The sequence below is a fragment of the Mauremys reevesii genome, linkage group 1 (assembly GCF_016161935.1).
Source record: "Mauremys reevesii isolate NIE-2019 linkage group 1, ASM1616193v1, whole genome shotgun sequence".
Lineage (NCBI taxonomy): Eukaryota > Metazoa > Chordata > Testudines > Geoemydidae > Mauremys > Mauremys reevesii.
The window spans coordinates 243,909,386-243,935,889 of NC_052623.1; the positions used below are offsets into that span (position 1 = coordinate 243,909,386).

At 40.3% G+C, this 26,504-nt stretch overlaps 1 protein-coding gene across 3 annotated transcripts in view; it reads right to left on the reverse strand.

Moving 5' to 3' along the window:
• The window catches only part of PDE3A (phosphodiesterase 3A), a 539,267-nt gene that overhangs the window by 338,055 nt on the left and 174,708 nt on the right, over window positions 1-26,504 (reverse strand). The window lies entirely within an intron of this gene.

Below are 26,504 nucleotides of genomic sequence, written 5' to 3' on the forward strand. Positions count from 1 at the left end.
TAGGCAAGCCCTAAAAACATATGACATCAACACTAGTATTCTCATAATAAAATTTAAAAAAAAAAACCAAACACCCTGTCAAACTAACGATCTGTTTTCCACAAGCCCATGTTGATTGGCATGAATTGATTAAAAAATTAATGCTTCCTTTAATTCTTTATTAATGGAGTGGCTGATAAAGGATTCAATTATCTTGCCCAGAATCAATGTCAGACTGACAGGCCTAAAATTACTTGGATCATCCTTTTTAAATATTAGCACATATTGACAAATATTGTTGTCTCTCAACCACTACATGATCTACAGTTTCATTTAGAAATGGCATTTGAAATAATTGCACAACAACATAAAAAAAAAATTGAAGGGAAAATATTTGCATTAAGTGTTTAGCCCTCACACTATGCATGATACTCATCAGTTAAACTATTTTATCTACGTTTTTTAAAAATTATTATTCCTGTAGTTGGCTGTTAGGTTTGTGATCTCTCAGTGTACTATAAGGGAGAAGGATACTTTTCTTATAAATTAGGCAAGAATGTGAAAAAAATCTACTTGCCAATGGCAAGTGCGAAGCTTCCACTGGTGAGTGAGGAGACATACAGCACCCATTTCTGTAGTGTTTTGATTTCCCTTCATTAATCTACAAATGGCTACAGTGCCTCCTGTGCACTTCATAATTTTGCCAAAAGCAATTGCAAACAGAACTTGATATGACGCTGGTCCATTTCACAGTTATTTAAAAAACTCTGGGGAACAGTAGAGATTGACAAGAACCATGCCAATTTCAACCTGCTGCTTCCAAGAAAGCAGCAGCAGAAACAGTTTCTTGCAGTACTCTCAGAGAGAGCAGTCAAAAAACAGGCAGAGGATAGGGAGAGTAGAAAAAGGATGGTCTTGAGTTTCTTCCTGTGAAACTTGGGTCAAGTCACTTATTGTCTATGCCTCTGGCTATGTATGGTGTCTGGTAAATTTTCCAACCCTGAGCTATGTGACTTCAAGTAGTTAAGCTGCGCAAGGGAGTTTTAATCCTCCCTCTTCCATTAAATCAATTGTACAAAAGCTATAATACTCTGTGCCAACCAGTTATGACATGTTCAAACTCTGAAAAAAAATTAAGATCTAAGATATATGGGGTTTTCCCCAGTTGCTAAATAGAGCATACATGAAACACACGCACAAAGTTTCTCAGTTTTATGGCCTTAAGCACAGGCAGTATCAGCAAAGAGCTGGCAGGACAGACTGAAAACTGCAATTACACACCCTGCCATCCAGACACACAGAAATCCAAAGCAAGGAGGTCTCTTCCCTCAGTGCATTAAATGCTGAACCAAATCCTTTTTTCACCCCTGCCCCGCAATCAGACTTTCACAGATTTAATTTTAAATACAAGATTAAAGCCTTTTTAGAAGCTTTTCACAAGAAAAACCATGAACTAAAATGGGGGAGGGGAGAAAAATGTTGATACTTCTCTGTTCCAAGAGTTCTTTCAAAATGACCCTATTCAGAAAAAAAAAGAATGTGTCTGATTTTATTTGGATATAGTTGGGCAGGAAATCGTTGAGGTGGGTTAAATACCTTTCTTGTACATGCTTTACAAAGAATTTCCTCTGCTAACTAGAATAATATTGGTTTTCATGTCAATCTTGATACATCACTGCAGTGGTGCTGGATTTCCTCTCCTCCCCCCATATCTTTATCTATAAATAGGCATGTTGATACCCCCATACCAAATATATCTATAGCTTCTAAACACACACACACACACACACACTTTATACAGTATTATGTGCTATGGCCCTGATCCTCCAATGTGTAATTTGCACACAGCCAGTTGAACCTGTACAGAGCACTACTGGGACATATTCATATAAGTGTATAAAGTCTACAACAGCATGCATATACACATATATTTTTAAGATTCGGTGCAAAAGAGGTCAGCCAATAATTATGCAAATGATGCAGTTTCATAATTAAAGAAACATAATCAAGATAAAGATTACCAACGTCCACGCTATGGTAACACAAATATTATTTAATAAGACTTTTGAGGGGCAAAGGGGGAGACTCTGCTGTAATTTAGAGCCACAATTGCAATTTCAAGGCTACAGTTGATTTTAGCCAGCAGTTCAAAGTCATAAATAAGCATCACCCAATCACCAGCCAGTCCTATACCTTTCTGCAGCCGAATTGCAATGGTACTGCTGTTTTCAATGCCTTCTACTCCCTTGATTTGGCCAGAAGCATTTCCCATACAGGAAGTAAAGCTTAACACACACAAAAAGCCAAAACCCATTTCACCTACATTGGGGGAAAAAAAGCATTAAAATGTATTTTTCTGTAGGTTCTCTCTCCCATCAGAGCACTCCTTTAATTATTTTACCATCTATATAAAGACACTAATGTTAACCAAACGCCATGCAACAGTCTTAGGGGTATGTAGTCTGTTCAACTGAAATCTGGGATGGGTAGGTACAATTCCTCCTCAAAGGAACAAGCACCCAGACCACACTGAAGTCTAAACCAGGTAGGTTCTACACCAAGGTTATCCTGAGCACTGGAGTCTTAGATTTGCTTCCCAGAACCATGTTAGCCAGACTGCTATTGGCAAACTCTTTGGAAGTCTGCAGCATGATTTTAGAACACAACTGCAATGTGATTCTCAACCCAAAATTAAAAATGCTGCCCACACTCATCAGGGAAGATGTGCTAGCACTCTCCTACTAACAGCCATGCATATATACAGTCATAAGTAACTTGACTCTTAAAATCTCTCAGCATTGCACTGCCTTCAGAGAAGCTCTATTGTCTCCCTTCTGTGTGAAGGGAGGCACAGGGGAAGCATGGAGCAAGAGAGATGAAGGTGATAGACCAGCCAAGGTCAGGGAAGTGGAAAGGTTCCATGTTTCAAAACACAAGCCATGAAGGACTCTAGACAGCACCAGATGACTTTGACCGCCAACCTAAAATCTGGCCTAGTGTGGTGAGGATACTGAGGCAGAGAAATGCATGTAAGGTTTATTATTTTGCATAGATTTGTGTACTTCTCATGTGATTAAGTAAAGAGCAATGGTATTACAATCTTCTGTGTGGTCACTGAAAACTGAGAGAGACTCAAAACTAGTTTTAACACAGTTTTAACCTTGATTTGTAGAAGGTTTCCAGGTGTCTGGACTCCAAAACACCTGGAGATGTAGCAGCGGGATCCCTTCACAGCAGTCTGGTGAGTAGCCAAGAGGAGGCACTCAACTAGAGTTATGACAGCTCCAAAAAAGCATGGGACCATGGGACTGCTGGGGAGTGGAAGGAGCAGGGCATCAGAAATTCATAGAATAGCCTGGAAATCCTAGTGGACCACCCAGGGTCACATACCAAAATTACCTTAATTAAACAAGCAAACGTACAGTTAAGGATTAGAACAGCCCCCCATTTAAAACAAAACAAAACAAAAAAAGTTGGCCCTCGGTTGCCACCAAACCAAAATGTTTGAGCCCGGTTTCCAAAAACCCAATTTAAATTTAAAAAAAGAGGAACTTGAATGTTAGAAAGGCAGAGACACACTATTGTTGAAACTAGACTACACCATGGTTTGCTAAACACATACAGCAACAGAATTTTAGTATTCTCAAAACAACAAGGCGGCTCTTTGCACCAGCACGTTACCTGAAGGTACCCAACCCATTCCTACAGAGACTCAAAACCTTAAAATGCCCCCAGTGGAGGGATTATTTCATGAAGTTCATTTATTGACTGGACAATTTCATACTTGACAGGCCTGGATTTTAACAGCCGTCTGAAAACCTGTTAGTTACAACTCAAGTGACAAAAAGATTTATGTTTTTAAAAACACAACTGAAGTTAACTAGAGTGTGGAATGTACTGCCTTTTTATGCTCACATCCTGCAGCTCTTATTTGTGTAAGTGGCCCCCATTGACTTGGACAGCATTAACTCAGATGAGTAAAGACGGAAGGATCTGGCCTTTATATGCTAATTAGGCTTTCAAATCAGGCCGCTAAGGAACAACCATCCAATGCACAAATGCCAACAACTCGCGGATGCTTCATCTCACTTTTCACATGCAAGCAATGTCTGACAACCCAAAAGATTGTCTCGATAAATCAACAAGAACTTTGCTTAAGGGAACAGCAAGGACAAAAACAAACATCTATGGCCAAAACACACCACCAAACTCCATCAAGGGTTTTTTTTAAATGTATGTACTAACAGTGCAAAGTAAGTTGATATTTGGTAAATCAACATAAAATAATACTGTTCAGATGCAAAAATAGAAATTCTTGACTAGTAGAACACTGTGAAGTGAGAAAACTGAGTTCAGAAGCAACTTTTGACTTCTAACTCTTCATCCAGCTATGACTGGGAGCATTACAGGCAGGATAGCCGGGGCGGGGGGTAGAGACTATGAGAGCTTGAGAAAGAAGGAAGTAGACAGGAGGAATACTCTGAATTTAAAAAAAAAAAAAAAATACTCACTGACAGCTAGCTTTGGAGGGACTCTGAGGCCATCACCGGCTAGTCTCCAGCCAAGTGCTGAATTTGACTTTATATGAAGGAAAGATTACCAGGGATCAGCAACCTTTGGCATGCGGCCCCCCGGGATGGTTTGTTTACCTGCCACATCCACAGGTTTGGCCGATCGCAGCTCCCACTGGCCACGGTTTGCTGTCCCAGGCCAATGGGGGCTATGGGAAGTAGAGACCAGCACATCCATTGGCCTGTGCCGCTTCCTGCAGCCCCCATTGTCCTAGAGCAGCGAACCGCGGCCAGTGGGAGCCCTGATCAGCCAAACCTGTGGACACGGCAGGTAAACAAACCAGCCCGGCCAGTCAGGGGGCTTACCCTGGCGAGCCGTGTGCCAAAGGTTGCCGATCCCTGGGTTAGATAATACAGGGAGCTGATTCCTCACCTCACTCACTTAAATAGTCCTACTAATGCAAGTTAAGCAACCAAGATTTGGCCACTATACAGAAGAAAACAGGTAAGTGAAAATCTGAGTAATTAATTTCCTCAATCAGTTTTTCTGGGTCACCTGCTGTGAGGGTACTGAACTCTCTCAACCTCCATAGACTTCAATGGGACTCGAGGACATTTGGCACCACATAGGACTGGGGCCTTCGGGGAAAAAAGCCAGTGATTTTGACAAACACCTCTAACCTAGGTCATTGGGGCAAGCAAGAACCAACACTCCAATTTCTAGAGCTCTTCAACAAAACAGAACAAAACACACCACAGTTGGTGTTAACGAGGAATGAATCAACGAATGTGCCTATTCTTGTGAGATGCAAATTGCCCTCATTTCCCACTGACTTCAATGGGAGTTGAAGACACTAAGCACCTCATAATATCAGGCCAAATGTCTGTAGGGTGCTTTAGATATGAAAAGCATGATAGAATGCCAAGTGTTATTACTGTAGGGGTCATCAATTCGCCATCTGGTATGTTAACATCATGGATATACGGTCAAAGTAATAACAGATTTTATACTTGCAGTTCTCTTTGGAAGCATCTGGCAATATGGTTTAATAAAATTCACTGTCCAGAGGAGTTTATTCACAATCCATGTCCAAATGGCTACTTTCACAGTGTCATTGCTTTCCAGCATTATATATTGGTACAGAAACAGAGGGGGAAATAAGATTGTTCTGAAATCTTACCAAGGGTTAATAAAAGCACTACTACACTATCTTAAATATTTGCACAGCGCAGCAAATATTACAGTTGCAGGTTTGCAGCCTTAGGACTAATATGAGAGGATTCCAATAAGCCATGATCAGTCAATATAAGTAACTCATTCTCCAGTTTCACAGGTTATATATTTAGTGGAGAAGGTTTTTTGCATGACTAAAGTTAAAGGGCCACAATGGTTTTATTATCAGAGGGGTAGCCGTGTTAGTCTGGATCTGTAAAAGCAACAAAGAATCCTGTGGCACCTTATAGACTAACAGACGTTTTGCAGCATGAGCTTTCATGGGTGAATACCCCCTTCTTCGGATGCAATGGTTTTATTGACCCACTCATGTGTGATTCGTGTATTTTCTGGGGTTTTGATATTTGGGAGGGAGGGGGGCTGTTTTTTGAGGCATCCTGATGCCAGTGCTTATGGTACCATTAAGAATATTTCAATAACAAAAATAAAATAAATGTTTAAAATCAGAAAATCTTGCTTATAGTATCTAGCCCAAATTCATCCCTGGAATAAGACAGTCCAACACCTTTGACTTCAGTGGAGATGCACTCATATTAGGGCTGAATTTGGACCTCTCTCTTGCTGAAAAAATGTAGAGAAGAAGCTACTAGATAACATTGATGTAGATACTTGTTAGAGAACGGTGATATAGTTATGATCAGCAACCTAATTGTGGATTGTCTCCTGATTAACAAACTGCCTAAGTCACTGTAGTAACCGATTCAAAGAAAAGCAAGAATTATTCTGATAGTTTCTATTGCATTAGAGGAGAAAGGAAGAAACAGTAAAATTCTGTATGCAGCAAAGCATTCCCACAACAAATGCTTTCCACTGGTTTGTAAAGACCAGTTGAAGACATGCTTTGTAGAAATATTTACTTGAGTTTCATACTGTACAGTACAACAAAAGATAGTATTATTTCTCAGAGAAAAGCTTTTGGGGGCGCAAAAATATACTAAGATAATCAAGCACATACCCAGTGTAGCACTTTGCCCAATGCCAGTATTCAAATTAGAAATGCAGAAGCTTCCTTTTGACTGTAAGCAAATGTTTTCTGACAACTTTTGAGTTAACCAAATGTTGAGGTAGCTGTCAAACTTCTCTCTCTTTATGGCTGCTTCAATTTCTTCATGACTACCACCTCCTGGAGCTAATTAAACCAGGATTGAAGGAGCTTCTTTTTCCAAGGGCATGCAGAGAAACTTGCTGCCAATATTAAATTGAAAATTTAGCTATTGTGTATGCCAAATAGGTGCTGTTTACTGAGAATCTTAGCATTAACACTAAGGGATCCAATCAGATTATCACAGCCAGCTGATTGGGGTATATTTTACAGCTATATATAAAGTTAATAAAACACTGACACTGAGTCACCAGATTTTCATTTTCACAATTCACAAATGATTGTCAATTATAATCTCTTACCATAAAACTTAGAAACTTAAAAGAAAGGAAAGATGGACCTGAGACCATATCTCAACTTTTTAAAGTTTGAGCATTTTGGAGGTCCACAGTTTTGTTCAACCAATCTCTGATATCAGGTCCTTTTTTCCCCTCTCTATCTCCTTGTCCCTCAGCTGCATAATTGGAAAAAAAAGATTGTTTCGCCTCTGATATCTAGGGATGAAAAGCTCCATACAAGATTTAAAAATATTAGTAGTAAACCAAAATCTCTCTGCAAACATTATGTCTTTGCTGAGAAACAGCAAGACATCTGCTTTGCATTGCATTTTGCAATAACGAATCTGATTAGTGGATTACCAAAGTGAAAATTAGCTCAAATCAACTGTATGTCTTTCAGGGAGAAGGCAGGGGAAGAATAGAAGTCTTCACTAATTTTAAACAGCATTGTTGCACCTTTTCACCAGTGCAGCTAGTTAAAGTTTGGGGCCATCTAGATATTCCAGTTGGGAGCAAAAGTTGGTGGCAGTCCGGTATTTCTTTGATGCAGCTTTGTTTATTTACAAAGAATGTACAAAGTCCAGTGTCTCTGAACGCTGAAGGAATCATATAGCAGGAAACTGCTTCTTTTGCTCAGAGCAGTAAGTGCACTCTCTTTTCTACTTGCACCTCACCCAGAAACCTCTCCCCAGGTTTCTGTGTGCTTTCAGCTGCTCTTTAGGTAGTCCTCTTTCTCTTTCTTCCACCCCGAAGCTCTCTTGTCTCTCCTCAGTTTCTTTGAGTTCTGCCTTCTCACACAAGCTCCTACCCACAACAATACTCTGCAAGAGATCCTGGGCGGATTCACACACTCCTTTTGTTTGGAGATGGGGATTCTGCTTAGTTAAATTAAATGGCAGTTCACACCTATCAGTCTCAATCCCATAACAAGATTTCACCCAGCTCATAACAATTTCTTCAAAATTAGGCCAGAGCAAAGAGTCAGTTCCCACTAAATGCAAGATGGATCTTTGCCAAACGCTTCCATTTGTTGTTATCCGGGGCCAAATTTCTCTCTTTTATGGGTATTAATAAGATTTTCACATAAACCCCTCTCAACTTAGTCATCCTCATCACTGTTAAACTTAGCTTTTACAGTCCTACTTCATTTGTGTGGCTTGCCAACAAAAACATTTATGATGTCACAAGATCCACAGCTTTCCAAATATCACTCAGGACATAAAGCCTAAAGGGAGTAAAGGGCCACTACAGTACCTTGGAAGCTGAATATAAAAAGTTGAACCATTAAAAATAAGAGCCTCCAAGAAGAAAGATAAAGTAAGGCCAATAACCAGCTAACACCAATTCTTGAAATGCATTTTTTAAAAAGGAACAAAACAAGAACTTCTCAGCTAATTTAGATTTTCTTGGGGGGGGGGGGGAGGGAGGAGTGTATTTCACAGGAGAAACCAAGCATTTTTCGGTGTTTATCTGAAATTTTCCTGTCTTTGAGTAATAGGGTCCACAGATCCTTTACAATGGGTACTTCAGCTTGCTTGCAGCATGTGGACCGAAGCAGGTCAGTCACTGGCAGCAGAGGAATGCCCCACCCTCTGACATTCCCATCAGTTGAGACAGCTTCCACAGTCAAGACAACTCAATTCTACCTTTCTAAAATACTGATTGGATTAAATATACTTTCAGGGGAAAGAACAACAATTTCTTCTGCTGCTGAGGAAGGAAAAAATTCACCCTAATGAAATAAACCAACTTTGCATGTCAATTTCTGTCTGTATTCTAGATGAGCTTTGATTATCAGCAGGTAAGTATGCCCAGTGGTCTGAGATGGGATGTTAGATGCAGTCTTTGGATAGATAAATGGGGAAAATCTCAAGCAGCGAGGTTATATCACCTCTGTATTTGGCACAAAGCAACAGCTATGGCACTACCACGTCCAGTTCTGGTATCTGCAATTCAAGAAGGATCCTACAATCCTTTGTTTCAGAGAGGGGAGGGAAATTGGGCTCAGATACTGCTCCAAAAATATTTCAAATGACTAACAATCTTCTTGTCCTCAAAGAGGCCTACTGTCTCTTCCCATTCCCGACCCCCACAGACCCCTCTGGGTCTCTCAAGGAAGGTATTGGACTGAGGTTCAAGAATGGACTCCCCAAAGGGTCTATCCTTCCAACTGCATAAACTCCACATAGACCAGAAGGGTCTTAATTTCCACAGGAGGCCCCAGCCGAGGATATCAGAAGGGCACCCTAGGAGCTCTGTTACAGCAGTGGCAGCAGGGGAGAGAGCTTGGCCTGAAGGCCACTTACTGCACTCTCTGTTGGCACTGTCCATGCTGTGTCCAGTACCCTCCATCCATGGCCCACGATGACAGGGAGGAGATAGCTGGGCTTCACAGTTGCAGCATGTCTGCTGGTGTGGGCTATAGGTGTGATGTTCCCACTGGCACACTGCCCTCATGGAGAGGAGGGAGAGAGAGAGAGAGAGAGAAAACTGCTTACCCTGGCACCAGTTTTTCTGTTCTTCCTGGCTTCTCACGTGCCCAGGGGAGGTCAAGGCAATTCTGCCTGAAGTAGGCTGAAAGCGTGGGGAACAGCATCCTACCAACAGAGCCATCTGAGCTCCCCAACAAGATATCTGGTAAGGGGTAAAGCAAGAGAGAAAGACCCTTCCTTTTTTTCCTCTGATGTTCCTCAGCCATTCCATCCCTGAAGCCTGCAGGGATACTAGCCGCCGCAAAGGCCTCAAACAAGGAAGCAGAGCTCAGGGGATAGTCTCCTCAAAAATAAAATAATAATCAAATTTAGCCTTCAGACACAGCTAGGAATTACACAGGCACATCATCATACCAAACTTTTAGTCACAACTTTTAAAACAGATTTTTTAATTTTCCTCAGAAGAGCTCTGCAGTAAGGAGGGCTGACTGAGCTGCCTGCCACTGGGGGAGGGGAGCAGATAAATCAATGGGAATTTCAGGCAACTCCTTTGCTGCCAGTGACTGACAAACCTACTTCTACCTCCCAAGCATAGGCGGCAGGTTTGTATAATTTTTGGTGGGGCCCAAAATGGTGGTACCCCCCCGCTCCCGCCCTGTAAGCCGATATAAAATGAAGCTACAACGCGTCAGTGCCACAAGATTACAAGGGTCAATTAAAAGTGGAAAGTCAGAAGCAGCACTTGCCTACTTCAATATACAGTATTATATTTTGTTGCATCTGTTGTGATGAAGTGGGAATGTTCTTAATATTTTCTCTGAATACTGTGTGGGTGCCTCAGTTTCCCCTGCAAGATGCCAACTGAAGGTGTTGGGGACAAAGATCAGGTGGCCTCCTTGTCCAGAAGAGACACAGAGGCCAGAGGAGGGAGTGTCAGTTTGGAGCTGGCTGGGGAAATTGGGAGAGACCCAGAACTTGGTTCTGGGCTCCCCACCCCCCAAGATGGACCTGACAGAGGGGTTCTGTTTTCTGTACCAACAAGCTCTGTTTAAACTGTGTTCCCGTCATCTAATAAACCTTCTGTTTTACTGTCTGGCTGAGAGTCACATCTGACTGCAGAGTTGGGGTGCAGCGACCTCTGGTTGCCCCAGGACCAGCCTGGGCAGACTCACTTTGGAAAGTGCATGACGTGGAAGGGCATGCTGAATGCTCCGAGGTCAGACCCAGGAAGGTGTAAGCTTCTTGCCCTGGAGACAGTATGCTCCGAGAGAGGAGGCTCCCCCAGAGTCCTGACTGGCTTTGTATGGAGATGTTCCAAAGCATCACAGCATCCCCTTCCACACCGTGCACTTCCCAGAAGTCCGCACAGGCACTGACACTCCCTCCTCCGGCCTTTGTCTCTTTTCCAGGCATTAGGAGGCCACCTGATCTCTCCGTTCTCCAACACCTTCAGTTGGCACCTTGCAGGGGAAACTGATTTGGGAGAAATGAAGTAAAAGCTGCCCAAACCGAGCTTGAGCACTCCTGAATTTTGAGGTGTTCAAATCTGGAAGGCAGGTGCTGGGGGTGGGAGAGGGCTGTGGGCTCCATGGGGGAGCATGGCAGCAACTGTCTAGAGCTGCATGGAGCCAGATACGCTGGTCTGAGTGGCACAGTAAGCAGTTTGGGGGTTGGAGAAGAGGTAGGGAGTTCCGGGGGGCAGTCAAGGGACAAGGCGCCGGGGGAGTTGGATGGGGCAGAGGTTCGAAGGGGCAGTCAGGGGACAGGCAGCAATTGGATAGGCATGGGAGTCTAAGAGGTTTATCAGGGGACAGGTAGGGGGTGCGGTCCTGGGGGAAGGTGGGTGGGGTCTCAGGAGGGGGCACTTGGGGCCAAGGAGACGGGAGGCTGCGGTGGGGGCTGAGGTCCCAAGGGGCAGTTAGGGGCAGGGGTCTCGGGAGGGGGTAATGGGGAACAAGGACCAGTGGGGCTTAGATAGGGGTGGAGGTTCTGGGGGGCAGTTGGGGCAGGGGTCTGGGGAGGGGCAATCAGCGGACAGAGGCTGGGATTCAAAGGGCTCTGGGCTGCTGGCAGCCGCGGGGATCCCAGAGCCCTTTAAATCCCAGCCCCGGCTGGGAGTCAGAGGACTCTGGGCTGCCTGCAACCGCAGGGAGCCCAGAGCCTTTTAAATCCCAGCCCGGCCGGGAATCAGAGGGCTCTGGGCTGCCCGCTGCGGCGGGGAGCCCAGAACCCTTTAAATCTCAGCCGCTGCTGGGATTTAAAGGGCTCTGGGCTGCCTGCAACCGCGGGGAGCCCGCAGCCCTTAAAAACTCAGCCGCGGCAGGGATTTAAAGGGCTCTGGGCTGCCTGCAACCGGGGGGAGCTGAGACCCTTTTAAATCCCAGCCGCGGCCGGGAATCAGAGGGCTCTGCGCTGCCCACTGAGGCGGGGAGCCCAGAGCCCTTTAAATCTCAGCCGCGGCTGGGATTTAAAGGGCTCTAGGCTGCCTGCACCCGCGGGGAGCCCAGAGCTTTTAAAATCCCAGCCGCGGCCGGGAATCAGAGGGCTCTGGGCTTACCGCTGCAGCCGGCAGCCCAGAGCCTTGCTGCAGCAGGCAGCCCAGAGCCCTCTGATTCCCGGCCGCAGCTGGGATTTAAAGGGCTCTGGGCAGCCCTGGCGGCGGTGGCGGCAGCGGCGGGGGGGCGCTCCAAGCAGAGGAGAAAAAACATTGGTGGGGCAGAGCCCCTGCTTGGGATTTATTCATGGGGCTAAAGCCCCAGAGCCCCATATAAGTCGGCGCCTATGCTCCCAAGCACTCATTGTAATGATCTGCAGACCTTAGCACAATAAAGATCATGGCATACCCTGTTCCATCCTTCTGAACAGTGAGCTTCTAGATTTCTACCACCTCAAAAGACAAAAAAGTTGTCAGAACTCAATTTGTCTGAATCACTGCACGCAACATGGGCCAGGTTTTCAACTCGTGTAAAAGACTGTAGTTTAATTGAATTTCTCATACCAGCTGAGGATCCAGTCCTACAACGTTTTTAAGAGCATTTAACGGTAGTTTGTGATACATCAGTCTCACTTGCAAATCTATGTTATTCTTTATTGTACTGTCTCCACATTCAGCTGGGAATAAACAATACACAGCTAAAGCCAGAATATGATGTAAGTACATATTTTTGAACTCAAGTTCTCGTCCATTAAGAAGCTGGACCAATTCATAGCCAAGCACTTTATCACTTCTGATCACAGCTTTGTAGAAGTTCCTGAGAGAGTAACAAAATCTGAAGATCTAAACAACAAGAGACAGTTTCCAGATATGAAGACAAGAAAATTAAAAAAAAAAAATCTGTTTTTCCATGTAAATCTACTCGTATTGTATGTTGGGCATCCTGGTCTGAGGCATTTAGGAAGCCAAAAATTATCTCAACTATGCAGATAAAAGAGGGTTACAGGTCCAAGGTGTGCCACAGCTAAAATATAAAGAATGAAAGGTTTTGAACACGTATCTAGTAGTCATTGTTAACCATGAGAACAGTCCCATAATCAGTAAATATGGAGTCAAGAAGTCACTGAGAGTTTGGGGACCAGATGGATGGAGAGCCTTACATATCAGCTAAGCAAGTTTGTACACAACATACAACACAATAGGAAGCTGAAGTAAAGATTTAATAAGTTTAAAGGTAAAAGATCAATATATGCTTTCCAATATCTTCTATTATAACTGGAATTTTTTCAGTCTTCCAAGGAACATTGTTTTCTTATGTTGTAGTGTGGAGAAATACATATGCTGTTCACATACACAGAGTGCCTACAAATCATATTACCCAATAATATATATTTTGCGTACTATGATCCTATGTTATTGTATTACACTGTCCATGCCAAGAATAGAGCAGACTTTTAAGATACAAAAGTAATTGTTCCTACAATATAAAAGTCAGTTTCATCTTTGAAAACACTAAGTATATTGCACTTTGTAATAAGAAACAAATAGGAGGCCACAAGTCTAATTGTTTGTCAAGAAACGATACATTACAACCCCATTAGCCAGGTGAGTAAACTGCTAATGCCATCTGGAGTTAAGATAGGATGGCCTATAATGAACTTTCTGGCTAAGAGGTCAGTGGGAACTGCAAGTGCTCAATGCTTCTGATGATCAAAAGCATTTTTTGGAGGTCCACCCATGATAGTAGCTTCCAAAAACCTAGTCTAGTCCCTTCTCACAATTAAGCCTATCACAAAAAACACAGGGTAAGTATAACATTACCCATTAATAGAGATATGTTTATTCATTTGCAGTTCAGTGTAATCAGTTGATAATAAAGAATGCATTTAAGAATTTTAATTGCAGATGATTAAAATTGGTCTAAAAATTGTCTTAAATCAGTACTTGAATATGAATTGTACTCACAGCATTTCACAGTTAAAGGCAAACACAAAGATTTGAATTAAAAGAGAAATGCCAGCTGAACTATGTGAAAAATCATTAATCAACAAATACTTTGGAAGTAGTGTTTCTGCTACTCATTTCCATAAGCACTCTAATAAATAATATAAACACTGACTGGTTTGCCACTTCCTTAAACATGGGAGTATCAGGGCAGAAGTAAACCTGTTATACAACTAAGCAGTAAGTTTTGATGGATAAAGCACATCATTCATACATCTGGGAAATTTATCTCAGTCAACCATTTATTTTAACTAGTCTTATCTCATTCCTTACCAGGCAGAATTCCATGCTACAAAAGCCTCCACACATCTCCTGGCTCACTTTGGCATTGTTTTCATTCTATATCCATGAGAACAGTGCTGGCCCAAGCTGTACTGGGAACTTATCAGATTCTCACGTCTAAACACTTTTCCGCTCCAGGTCACAGCTGAGGTTAGTGGCAAGACAATCACTCTGGGTACCCAAGTGACTGAGAACATGACCAGCAAGAACTTTTATTTCCAGTGCAGGAATAGCCTCTACATTTGGTTTATATATTATAGATCATAATAAATCCATGCACAAATGTGCTCACACACACACACACACACTCCAAATTCCTCGTAAATTATAAATAAAAAAGTGGGAGAATTTAAGAGTCATTTAAAGTCCAGGTTAAATTTTAAAAGTGTAATTTATAGTGAAATTAGTTAGATCCCAAATAAAATTTTTAAACGAAGGAGTGATGAAAAATACATTAAGACAAAAAGTCAAGAAATGATTACAGAGGCTGACACGAAATTACAAGCTTGCGCAAGATATGTACTAGTGCCTGCATACATGTTAGAAAACAACCTTAGCTGTCCAGAAAGTACAATGTCACACTATGTTTCTGCACTCAGAAACAGTGTTCTAAGAACTCATCTAAGAATTCTATCCCTTCAAGCTACAATTTCAATAGCTGCTTTTGGGGGGCTGGAATGGAGTGGGGAGATAATGAAGCATAGTCTCCAAGTTACTAATTTGAGTTTTTGAAATTAAAAAAAAGGTATTGCACAAGAACTCAGGTAACTATGTGAGCAATTCAGCCAATACTAGCTTTGTATTACCATCTTTAATGAGAATAAAACCACCTATTCACATTCCACTGTGTTATTCATAAGCATAGGCACCTTGCAAACAAACAAACCAACCCTTCTAAAATCTGTTTAATAGCGGTCAGTTTCCCATAATTGGACGCTATCGCTAGTTGCGGATTCATATGTGAAAAGGTGCCACCTCTTCAGAGATTCAGAGATTCTAGGACTGGAAGGGGTCATCGAGTCCAGTCCCCTGCCCGCATGACAGGACCAAATACTGTCTAGACCATCCCTGATAGACATTTACCTAACCTACTCTTAAATATCTCCAGAGATGGAGATTCCACAACCTCCCTAGGCAATTTATTACTGTGTTTAACCACCCTGACAGTTACGAACTTTTGTCCTAATGTCCAACTTAAACCTCCCTTGCTGCAGTTTAAGCCCATTGCTTTTTGTTCTATCCTTAGAGGCTAAGATGAACAAGTTTTCTCCCTCCTCCTTATGATACCCTTTGAGATACCTGAAAACTGCTATCATGTCCCCTCTCAGTCTTCTCTTTCCCAAACTAAACAAACCCAATTCTTTCAGCCTTCCTTCATAGGTCATGTTCTCAAGACCTTTAATCATTCTTGTTGCTTTTCTCTGGACCCTCTCCAATTTCTCCACATCTTTCTTGAAATGTGGTGCCCAGAACTGGACACAATACTTCAGTTGAGGCCTAACCAGTGCAGAGTAAAGCAGAAGAATGACTTCTCATGTCTTGCTCATAGCACACCTGTTAATGCATCCCAGAATCATGTTTACTTTTTTTGCAATAGCATCACACTGTTGACTCTCATGTAGCTTGTGCTCCACTATAACCCCTAAATCCCTTTCTGCCGTACTCCTTCGTAGACAGTCTCTTCCCATTCTCTATGTGTGAAACTGATTTGTTCCTTCCTAAGTGGAGCACTTTGCATGTGTCTTTATTAAACTTCTTTATTAAATTTTCTTTTCTGCACTAGTGCTGCTGTTGCAGAAAAGAAAGATTACCCTACTACTTAATGATGGGGGGTAGGGTGTACCTGGCCCTTCCTGGACTTCTGCTGAAGGCCTTAAGTCCTACTATACCTTGCCCCAGAAAGGAGCGGTGAAGGTGGGTCCTCCAGGCCTACCTAGAAAGCCTGCACAGAAGCAGCCTGTAAGGCTTGCAGTTCCTTTTATTGGAGCCGGAGGCTTAAGCTACTGAAGATCTGCCTAGCAAGGTCAGCAACCTACAGGGGACACCACAAATGGGGGGGGGGGGGTGAGAGCAGAAACTGCAGCACCACACACCTCTGATACGCATTCAAGAGGTGAGTGCCCCTTTTTTTTTTTTTTTTTTTTTAAACACACCTGGATAGTGAACCTCTCTAATTCCCACTGATAACAATGGAAACAGGGGATGGTCATTCACCATGGGCGGGGGGGGAAATGAGACCACTTTTATTTAGTACTTTATCTTGCATAATCTAGGTTTTAAGATGCTGTCCAGTGACTTTACTGAGAACTGAAAGTGCTCAATGCCTCACAAGTTCAGGCCCCATGTCTGCATCTGAGCAAAATATACTACTGCACCAACCAGGCTTGCAAGCTTAAGTAAAATCCCAAGCCATATTTTAAAATATTTTATATATTTAACTTGCATATCATTCTATTTTAACTGACAAGTTTATGTATAAAAAAAAATCTGCGTGATTGGATCTTTTCAGAAATAACCCATCATTACCATCACCAATTGTATTGTATCATGGAATACGTTTGAGTGTCATCCATCCAAATTCATTGTTTTGGCTTTGATGTACAGACAAACTAGCAAAGGTGGGTGTGCAATGAAAATCAAATTAGATTTGGTTAGCGTATGACCTCTAACAAGATACCCTCCTCCTCTTCCCCCCCTCCGCCCACCCTCCAAACAAAAAGGCTATTATTTCATTCAGTGCTTTGCTATGGTTGCAATATTTAATTTCAGCATAGTGCATAATAAAAGGTTGTGCAACCCTTCCCCTCCCAATCCACACAGCTGCACGATAAAGGCTACACATTCTTAAATGTGTCATTTTAATTGAGATGTTAAGGAAATGCATATACCTTTAGGTCACACAAGCACTTATTCCTAAGGCACCTGCAACTGAAAACTTGGGAGAACAAACCTAGAAGATTAGCTGTTTATTCGCATAATTAGAAGGGAAATATTGCTCAGGTGCAGATTCCCAAGCAGTTCAGATTTCATAGCTCTTTCAAAATGCCTTCTTTCATTGCTGGTCAGACCCTCAAGTGTGGTTATGGATCAAGCTACTCAAATGCTAGAATAGCATATTAAAATAACGTCATGATACTACTCAAAAATTATTTCAACAATTTTCAGTTGATAAAGCTGAGGGAATATTTCTCGGACTTATTCAATAAATATCGTGAACTTTTCAGAGAATATATTAATCTAATCATTTCCCCAACACCACCACCTCAATTATCTCAAACTCAAAGGATGATCCTCCAAATACAATTAGTTCCAATGGTTTAAAATAACTAAACAAACCAGGCAATCCAAAGGAGGTTAACTCCTGGCCATAGTACAACACAATCCTGTAAACCAGATACTGTAACAATTCCGATAATCAAATTAAAACTATGGGCATCAGTCTTTAAGTAAGGATGAAACAGATCATCAATTTGGTCTGATTAAGATTCTGCTGTTGAGACTTTGATGGTAACTCCACAGTGGCTCAACATCATTTTCCTAGAATCAGTACATCGAGGACTGATTTATTTTGTAGACGCATTAGTAGGGCTAAGGTGAGTTCTAATTCTAACAGGACTCTATTGAACTGTTACTTTTTCAATTTCCATTAATGCTTCACTCAGCAATTGTCAGCAAATATCCTGTGTGTCTCTTGCACAGACTTCCTATGGAGAATTAAAGAGGCAACATACTGTGAAGATTTTATTGATGCATGAAACATTTTCCCTTTATTTTAAAATTCAATCCTAAACTTCAATTCTATCTGTAAAACAAAACCAAACATGGGCAGCCAACAGAATACAGAGTGCATGCAAATAAATTATTTTAATCTCAAACACTTTGTTGTAGAAGGGTGGGTGCATTAGATAGGGAGAGAGCACATCAATAGCAAAGGTTATTTTTGACACACAGAGGTTTACATTTTTCCAACCGTTGCACAGGCCATGAGAGAAAACATTAGGCTTTGCTGCATTTGTCTAACTGATTCTTGTTGGCATTGTTTTTCCTAACAATTTTGAGTACTTGATTGTGTTAGGAATATCAGAAATGCCATAGTAGATTAGACCAGAGGTCCATTTAGCTCAGCGTTGTGTCTGTGTGAGTGACCAGTAGCAGATGCTTCAGAGGCAAGAGTAAGAACCCTGTAGCAGGCAATAATAGAATAACTTGTCAACAGGGGACGTTTCTTCCCATTATCAGTTAGCGGATTCCTTATCCCCTTAAACATGACAGTTTGAAAAACAGAAAAGTATTCATTTAACCTATGTAATTTAAATTTGGATGGTCTCATTATCCATAATAAATGTCTAATACTTAAAAAAAAATAAATCCTACTAAGCTCTTGCCCTCAATGATACAATGACAGAGTTCATTATGTGTTGTCTGAAAAAAGAAATCTCTTAATAGTTTAACTGAATTTCCCCTTATTCCTATATTCTTAAACATAATTCATATTTTGTATTCTTCTATAATCTCTCTACTTATTTAAACTACAGGTACTTACAAGCTTTTCAGTCTCTCCTCACATGAAAGTTCTTCAAGCCCCTAATAAATTGTCATTCATCTCTGAACTCTCTTTATTATCAATATGCCATTTTGGAGAAAGGGTGACCAAAAATCAAACAGCCCAGGCAAGAGCCTACTATTAGTGTAAATAATGGCTTTATAATATTTTCAGCATTATTTTCTATCCCATCATCTCTATAGCTATCCTTTTGATTGGCTCTTTGACTGAGATTGCACAACAAACATGTTTTTAACGGACACCTAGCCTTTTCCTGAGTGGTCACGTTACACAGTTACTTTAAAACATGTCAATGCATATGAGTAGTTTTAATCAGTCTTTTTGCTATGTTTCCTTTCATTTTTCCTCATTGTTGAATTTGCCATCATGATGCCCATTCAGTTAATTTTGTTAGGTCCTTTTGAAGTCTTCTCTAATGTTGACTTACCAAAATAATATTGCCTCAATGCACATTTCGCCACTTTACTGTCCACCTAGTTTTTCAAATAATTAACATATGAAACATCACCGATGCTAATACAGAACAACAGGGAATACCATCATTAATCTTTCACTATATTGAAAAATTGGCCTACTCTTTGTTTTCCGACTCATGTCCAGTTTATAATCCTTGACAAAACATTACCATTTACCTAATTATTACTTAGTTACCTTGGTAGCTTCTTGGGAGGGCCTGTGTCAAAGCTCTGTTAAGAAGGTCCAAACAATTTCCACCTTTAGTAGACATTTTCCTTTATCCACTATTTTGTTAACATGCTCAAAGAATTCTAACAGATTAGAGAGGCATGATTTTCCTCTACAGCAATTGTGCTGGTTTTCATAGATCCCACAGCCAGAAAGAACCACTGTGATTATCTAGGCTAATCTCCTGTATAACACAGGCCATAGAACCTCCCCAAAATAATTTCTAAAGCAGATTTTTTAGAAAAACATCCAATCTCGACTGAAAAACTGTCAGTAGGGGAGAATCCACTATGATTGTTCCAATGGTTAATTACCCTCATTGTTTAAAATTTACACCTTATTTCCACTCTGAATTTGTCTAGCTTCAACTTCCAGCTGCTGGACTGTCATACCTTACACCTTTCTTTACTAGACCGAAGAGCTCATTATCAAATATTTGTAGGTACTTATAAACTGTGATCAAGGTCACTCCTTAACCCCCGTGTTCAACTAAACAGATTGAACTCTTTGAGTGAATCACCACAAGGCATGTTTTCTAGTCCTTTAGATTTGTCCCTATCCTATCACATTCACCTAGATGTTTAACGATTCTTATATTTAATCATCAGGTGAAATATCAACAAATTTTGAGCTGACACAGACAACTGAAAATATTTTTTTTTAAAAAGAGCAAAAAATGTCTCCATTATAAAACACATTAACTGGCTGATTTTTTATATATATATATATATATATATATATATATATATATACATACACACACACACACACACACTTTCCTATATATTGATAATAAAGATGGAGATGCATTAATTCCTGATATAATTCCACTGACATCACTGAACTAGCAAGGATGGATTTTGCCCATTATTTTGCCCATTTTTGAATTTATCATCTGATACTTGTTTGCAGGTCATAGTGCAAATCAGAGTAGGATCTCTGATGCCCTCTAAGGATCCAATCCTTTTTTTGCCTCACATGAATAGTGTCACTGATTTCAGATGGGACTACTCACATGAATAGGTGTTTGCAAGACAGAGGGCTAGCCAGAGAGCATTTCTGGAATAACACTGAGTGGGAGTTACAAATTCTTGCTTTCCTGCATGTGAGAGAACTGTTAAACTGTAAGGCTCACCATCAAGTTTTCAAACAATAAATCACAGTTCTCCCCCAGACTCCTCTAGTCAAACGTACTCAAGTAAAACTCAGCATAGAAAACAGCCAATGTTCTTCAGAAGCAAAGGTTAAAAATTGAAAAAACATGGACTTTTTATTTGCTATTACTCAAACAAATCACTACTCTGAGGCAGAGAAGTCCACATAGCATAGAAACTCCAGAGGCAACAGGTTATCTAATATACTATACCAATAGCAGAACTGTCTAGAACAAAAATGAGTATTATACAAGCATACTTCAGATATGCTTATTTCTGAATGATATACTGAGTAAAATATAACCGGTTCAGGTGATGGTTTAATAATCTAGTCTCTTATTCTCTAGGCAATAACTTTCTGAAGTCCACTCTGATGAAAGGAAAAAAGTTTTTACTTTATTTACTATTTGAATCCCATTCAACAACCAACATTACTTAGAACATCTAATAGAATAAAATAGGCTCTAACATACATTTGGGAAAAATACTAAAAGAAAGATTTTTAGGAATCAGATGAATATTTTAATTTCAGTGGGTCTTTTATTTTTTTAAACCGCTTAGGATGCAGTCAGCTTATGCCCATTTCAAGACCTGTGGCTAGCGGCCATTACAGCTTTGCCTCTCCTACAGTTTCAAAAAGTGTTATTTAAAAAAAAACAAACAAGATCAATATATTCCTTATTTTTACAAAATACAGGATTGCGTGTCAACTTCCTGAAAAAAAAGATTCAGAGAATGAACACAGTAGTATCAGAACAGGACAGAGTCTCACAAATGTCACAATTAACGTCCAAAACATCATGTGTCACTGTTTGTTTGTTTTTCAGGCTTCTCAAAACATATTTTATAACAGGGTCACTGTTTTGGTTGGTTGTTTAATTAAAATGACAACCCAGCATACACAGGATTTCTTTCAGCTCCCGGCTTTGCATGTTCACACTTTACATTCAGTTCAGAAAAAGCAGAAAGTCACTACTGTATTTTACCCTCCCACCTACAGGGGAAAAAAAAAATCTGTATTTAACAGATTGTTTTATGGTCCATTTTTGTCAACTGTGACAGTTTTCCCAACAGCTTTTCAATTTCTGAGAGTTAAAAATGCAACCTAAGTAAAAGCAGTTTACTTACATGAATTCATGCTTAACAGAATTACATCTGGAATCCATGTATGATTTTTCAGGAGTCTGACATATATTAAGCAACCATATTTCAGCAAGTCACCAGAGGACATTATCTGAGCATTAACTTATTTGCCTAAATATATATGGATTTTTTTTTTAATTTAAAATCTATATCCTACCTAGTGCCTTAATTCAGATCTCGTCCATTCTTAGGGAGATGATATGAATATTATAGATTTAAGCTTCCATACCAGTTGCAGATTAAAAATAATTTTATTCCTGTTTTAAAGGCAGTATACTAGAGAACTTAAAAAAATCCACTTGTCTCCAACACATGAAAAGCTCACGCCAATTTCTTTAGAAGCTAAGATATTAAAAAATAAAATAATAATACCACACACACTAGATCTTACAGCTGAAAAAGTAACTTTCCGAATGTGAACTGATGCAGTGCTGTCTTTTCAAGTCTGCAGTCAGCCCTAATGCCTGACACTACTCATATCTTTCCCAAGCAGCAGAGTAAAATTGGCAAAACAAATTGGCTTGTCTAAACTACCACACAGGGTCGATCTAAGATACGCAACTTCTGCTATGTGAATAGTGTAGCTGAAGTTGGCGTACTTAGATCTACTTACCGCGGTGTCTTCATTGCGGTAATTCGACAGCTGACGCTCTCTTGTCAACTCCACTTGCACTCCTCGTTCTGATGGAGTACCAGAGTCAACGGGAGAGCACCCAGCATTCCATTTATCACATCTATACTAGACGCGATAAACTGACCCCTCACTGGATCGATTGCTGCCCGCCGATCTGGCAGGTACTGTAGACAAGCCTTCAGGTCATTTCCACAGAACTATTCAAAAACCCCAAGAGCATTAGTGAAACTCACAAGATACATCTCAATTTCTGGGAAAGCTAGGTGAGGCAGGCACTGAAACTACTCATGGGAAAAAGAGGTGTTGAAGGAAAAAAAAAAAGTCATGGGGAAGGGTATGGTAGTGGAGACAAATCCTCAATTCCCCTCTCAACAGCTGAGAGTTGCAATAGTGAAGCCACTATCTCCCACCATTCCGGCACCTGGATAAAAGTCCTCTCTCCTCCCTAAAGCAACCAGGAGACTACTGGGCAGAAGAGGAGCAAAGAGAAATGAAAGATCCTTCTCTTTTACAGCAACCATAGGAGAGAGAGTGTGCGGTGGAAGAGACACTTCAAACTCATCAGGCATCTAGTAGGCAGAAGCTGACACAAAAGATGGAACCTTGGAGCAGGGTCAGCACCCTGGTAGGAAGTCCAGGATTAGCTCATTTCCCAGCAACTTGATGTAGGTTTCTTACCAAGCACCCTTCAATCTTGTGAGTCCCCTATCTGTATGCGCATTAGCCAGCGGTTAGTAAGCCCGTTTTTCAAACTAGAAGATATTTCAAGCCCTGTGATATTGTCTTTGGTTCAGCGACTGATAGCTACAGTGCATTCCTGAAATATAATATAATAAATACAGCAAACTGAACGGCTTTGAGCTACTTCTTCCACTGGCAAAACTTGCTTGTAATAAATTCATATTACATGCAAACATCAAAAAGAAAAAAAAAATCTATGCATGGAATACAACTTGGTCCACCTATGCAGTATAGTAACATTGTCTTTAACATCTTAGGGCCATTGCTTGCCTCTGGATGCTTGCATGCAATTACACATTCAAATCAAAACAGACGACCATCCTGGTCTGCACAGGCTCCAAGACAGTTATCTCCGGAATGTATTATACTCCAGCATGTAGGGTTTCACACCGGAAACACCAGAGCACAGCAAAAAGACTACCAGATCCGCTGTCTGTCACCAGCTTTAGCAAGAAGAGTAAAGATGGCTTAACAAGGTGTAAAGAAGATTTGGCCATCAAGAGTAGTGTCACCTATGTGCAGCTACCCAAAACACCATGCACATTTATATCAGTGAGGAAAATATACATCCATTCATTATGTTTTTCACTCATTCACAATCTCTCTCACCAGGTTCTCCTCTCCCAAAAAATAAACAAACAAAACAACAAACAAACAAACAAACCTGGATGTCTGATCCCTCAAGGAACCAAGCATCCTCAACTACTTCTGATGAAAGCTGAAGGTATTCGGTACTGTGATGTTTTAGGATCATTCAGACCAATAGGGAGTTCTGTAACCTTGGGGTGCATTAATGCTGTGCTGCTGATTGTCACAGGTACCTCACAGAATCAGGCCACCATCAAATCACTCCCTTCTCACTGATGAGTGCACGCATGCCAAGTGGGAACCCTGCAATCCAAACTATGCATTCAGATTAAAAAAAGGACTAAATAAAATGTGAACAATTTCCCAGAGAGTGGCTAAATGGATTTCCATTGTTTATTATTTTTAAAGTTCATTTTGGGGCTGAGAAAAAGATAAGATGTTTCCACCAGAGATAATTTAGGGACACAGGGAAGCGTTCAGCTACTGACACCAGGGGTTTAAAGTAAAAGCACTTAATGATAACTAGGCTAACACCAGTATAACTCAAATATTCCATAACATTTTACTTTGATAGTGGAAGGCCAAATAGATGAAAATGTCCTGAATTTATATTTCAGTGGCAAAAAGCCAGTTTATGACGGTTTAAGACATCATTACTTACCACATCATCATAACCACCACTATAGCTCTTTGGGGTAAAAAAAATAAAATAAAAACAACAAGCAAATCTCCACCCTCCACTGTTCATAAGCTTTAGAGAAGGAGCCCACATTACTACACAAAATTAGATACTGAAACAGTATTACGCTGGTCAAATGAAAGCTTAATAAGATTGCTCAGCAATGTAAACATATCGTTCAAGAGGTAATGGGCAATAGCTCTGTAAGAAGTTCACAAAATCTTTGCTTCTTACATTATCTGCTACACAATTCAAGCAGGTTTTTCAGCCCATTAAAACAATATTGTGGGTCTATTTCGTGGTGTGAGCTTTCACATCTCTAAAACACTATACAAAAAAAGCTCTCTCTTTGACTTGCAACATTCTATTCAAGGTTGGGGTTGTTGTTTTACTCTGTTTTGGGGGATTTGCGAAGTTGTTTTTAAAGTATTTTATTTTAAACATGTTATATTTAAAAACTGTCCTAAAGAGAAACATTTACCTATGGCTTCTTTAAAGTTACCAGGAGCCGATTTTCCTTATAAAAACAAACTTTGTTTTGCTGTCAGCCAAAAGGGGCTCTCTCTGAGAGCCTCGCAGTATTTCTTGTTACTGTCTTTGTTATTTTAAAAGGGTGGCTGTAGGAAAAGGGAGTATTAAAAGAAATTAAACACACACTCAACGTGACAATTTGCTTCTAAAAACAAACTTGGAGATAATCATCCATTTTTGATTAAGCAATGGCATGAGCAATCCATGATCCCTCTATTGATTAATATTAAAGTAGAAATGTGGCAAAATCCCTGAAAATAGTAAACTACATAGTTCTCAGTTGACTCCACTGTACAGTCTTATTGTTGGGAAAACTGGAACTTCAAGACATAATTAAACCTGTGCTCCTAAGTGAAAACATTAAGACAAATAGAGAAAGTAATCTGTTTGCTATAGTGGATTTAATAATACTGTATATGATAATGATGATTTGTGAGCTATTCATAAGCAAAAGAAGGTAACTATAGAAGGGCTTAATAGACCATATCAAAGTGATTACTTTTAGAACATGTCTGCTAGAAAGTTGCATTTATTTAAAGTGCCACAGCAAGTGGAAAAATATTCTAGACATTACACATGGTTAGTGCATGTGGAAATGCACTAAGGATAACTGGAAGTGCACTGGAAATGTTTATTGTCAAAAAGCAAACATCTAAGAGAGAAAAATAAAGTTATTGTATTTACAAATTGTTCTTACACCCTAATTGCTCTCACATAATTCATAATAAAACAGAGTCAAAACTGAGTCAGTTTTCTATTTTTTCACACTGTTGGAGACGGTGGTAAATATTTAACATTTTTGTTCAGATAAAATAAATAAGTACATTTGCTGTAAAATATGCCTCAAGGATATAGGCTGTCAGGAATTTTTCTAGCAAATGTCATAAACGGCCACAAAGAGATGTAATCAAACCATTTCCAGAAACAAACTAGCCACCCACACCATATGGTTAGATGCCATCACTTAAAAATACTTAACTGCTTATCCAGCAAGGGACCTGAAAGAAAGCCTTTGGTATAACGGAATAAGCTTAAGCTGGCCACGGTTCACCAAGTCATTTTTAAGACTAATGGAAAAGGAAATATAACACCATTTGCCACTTATTTCCACCTAGGTTTCCCTTTTCACCACTGGGCAAGTGTCATACTGACTCCAAATATGCTCAATTACACTCAGTCCATCGAAAAATAGTCTTCTGCTGTGTAAAGTTAAGTCTCAAAAACTCAGAAAGCAATTTCAAGTGCAAAATTAAGTTTTAATGGTGTCTATCTGGAATCCCTTATTGTTTATGCTATGAAGGTGTTAATATTCATTCTGTTCATATTCTTAGATGTATTTTTTTTCTTTTCGGAGCTTATGGAGAAAAACTTTTCTAGACAAAAATACACATCAATTCAAATTAAAAACACCAGTTTTTACAAAAAAACAAGTTAAACTAAATAAATATCATATCTAGGGTCAACGGACAGAAGAACTGGGGTATAAAACTTCTTGATCACTTCTGTGTAGTAGTAGTGAAGACATGAAAA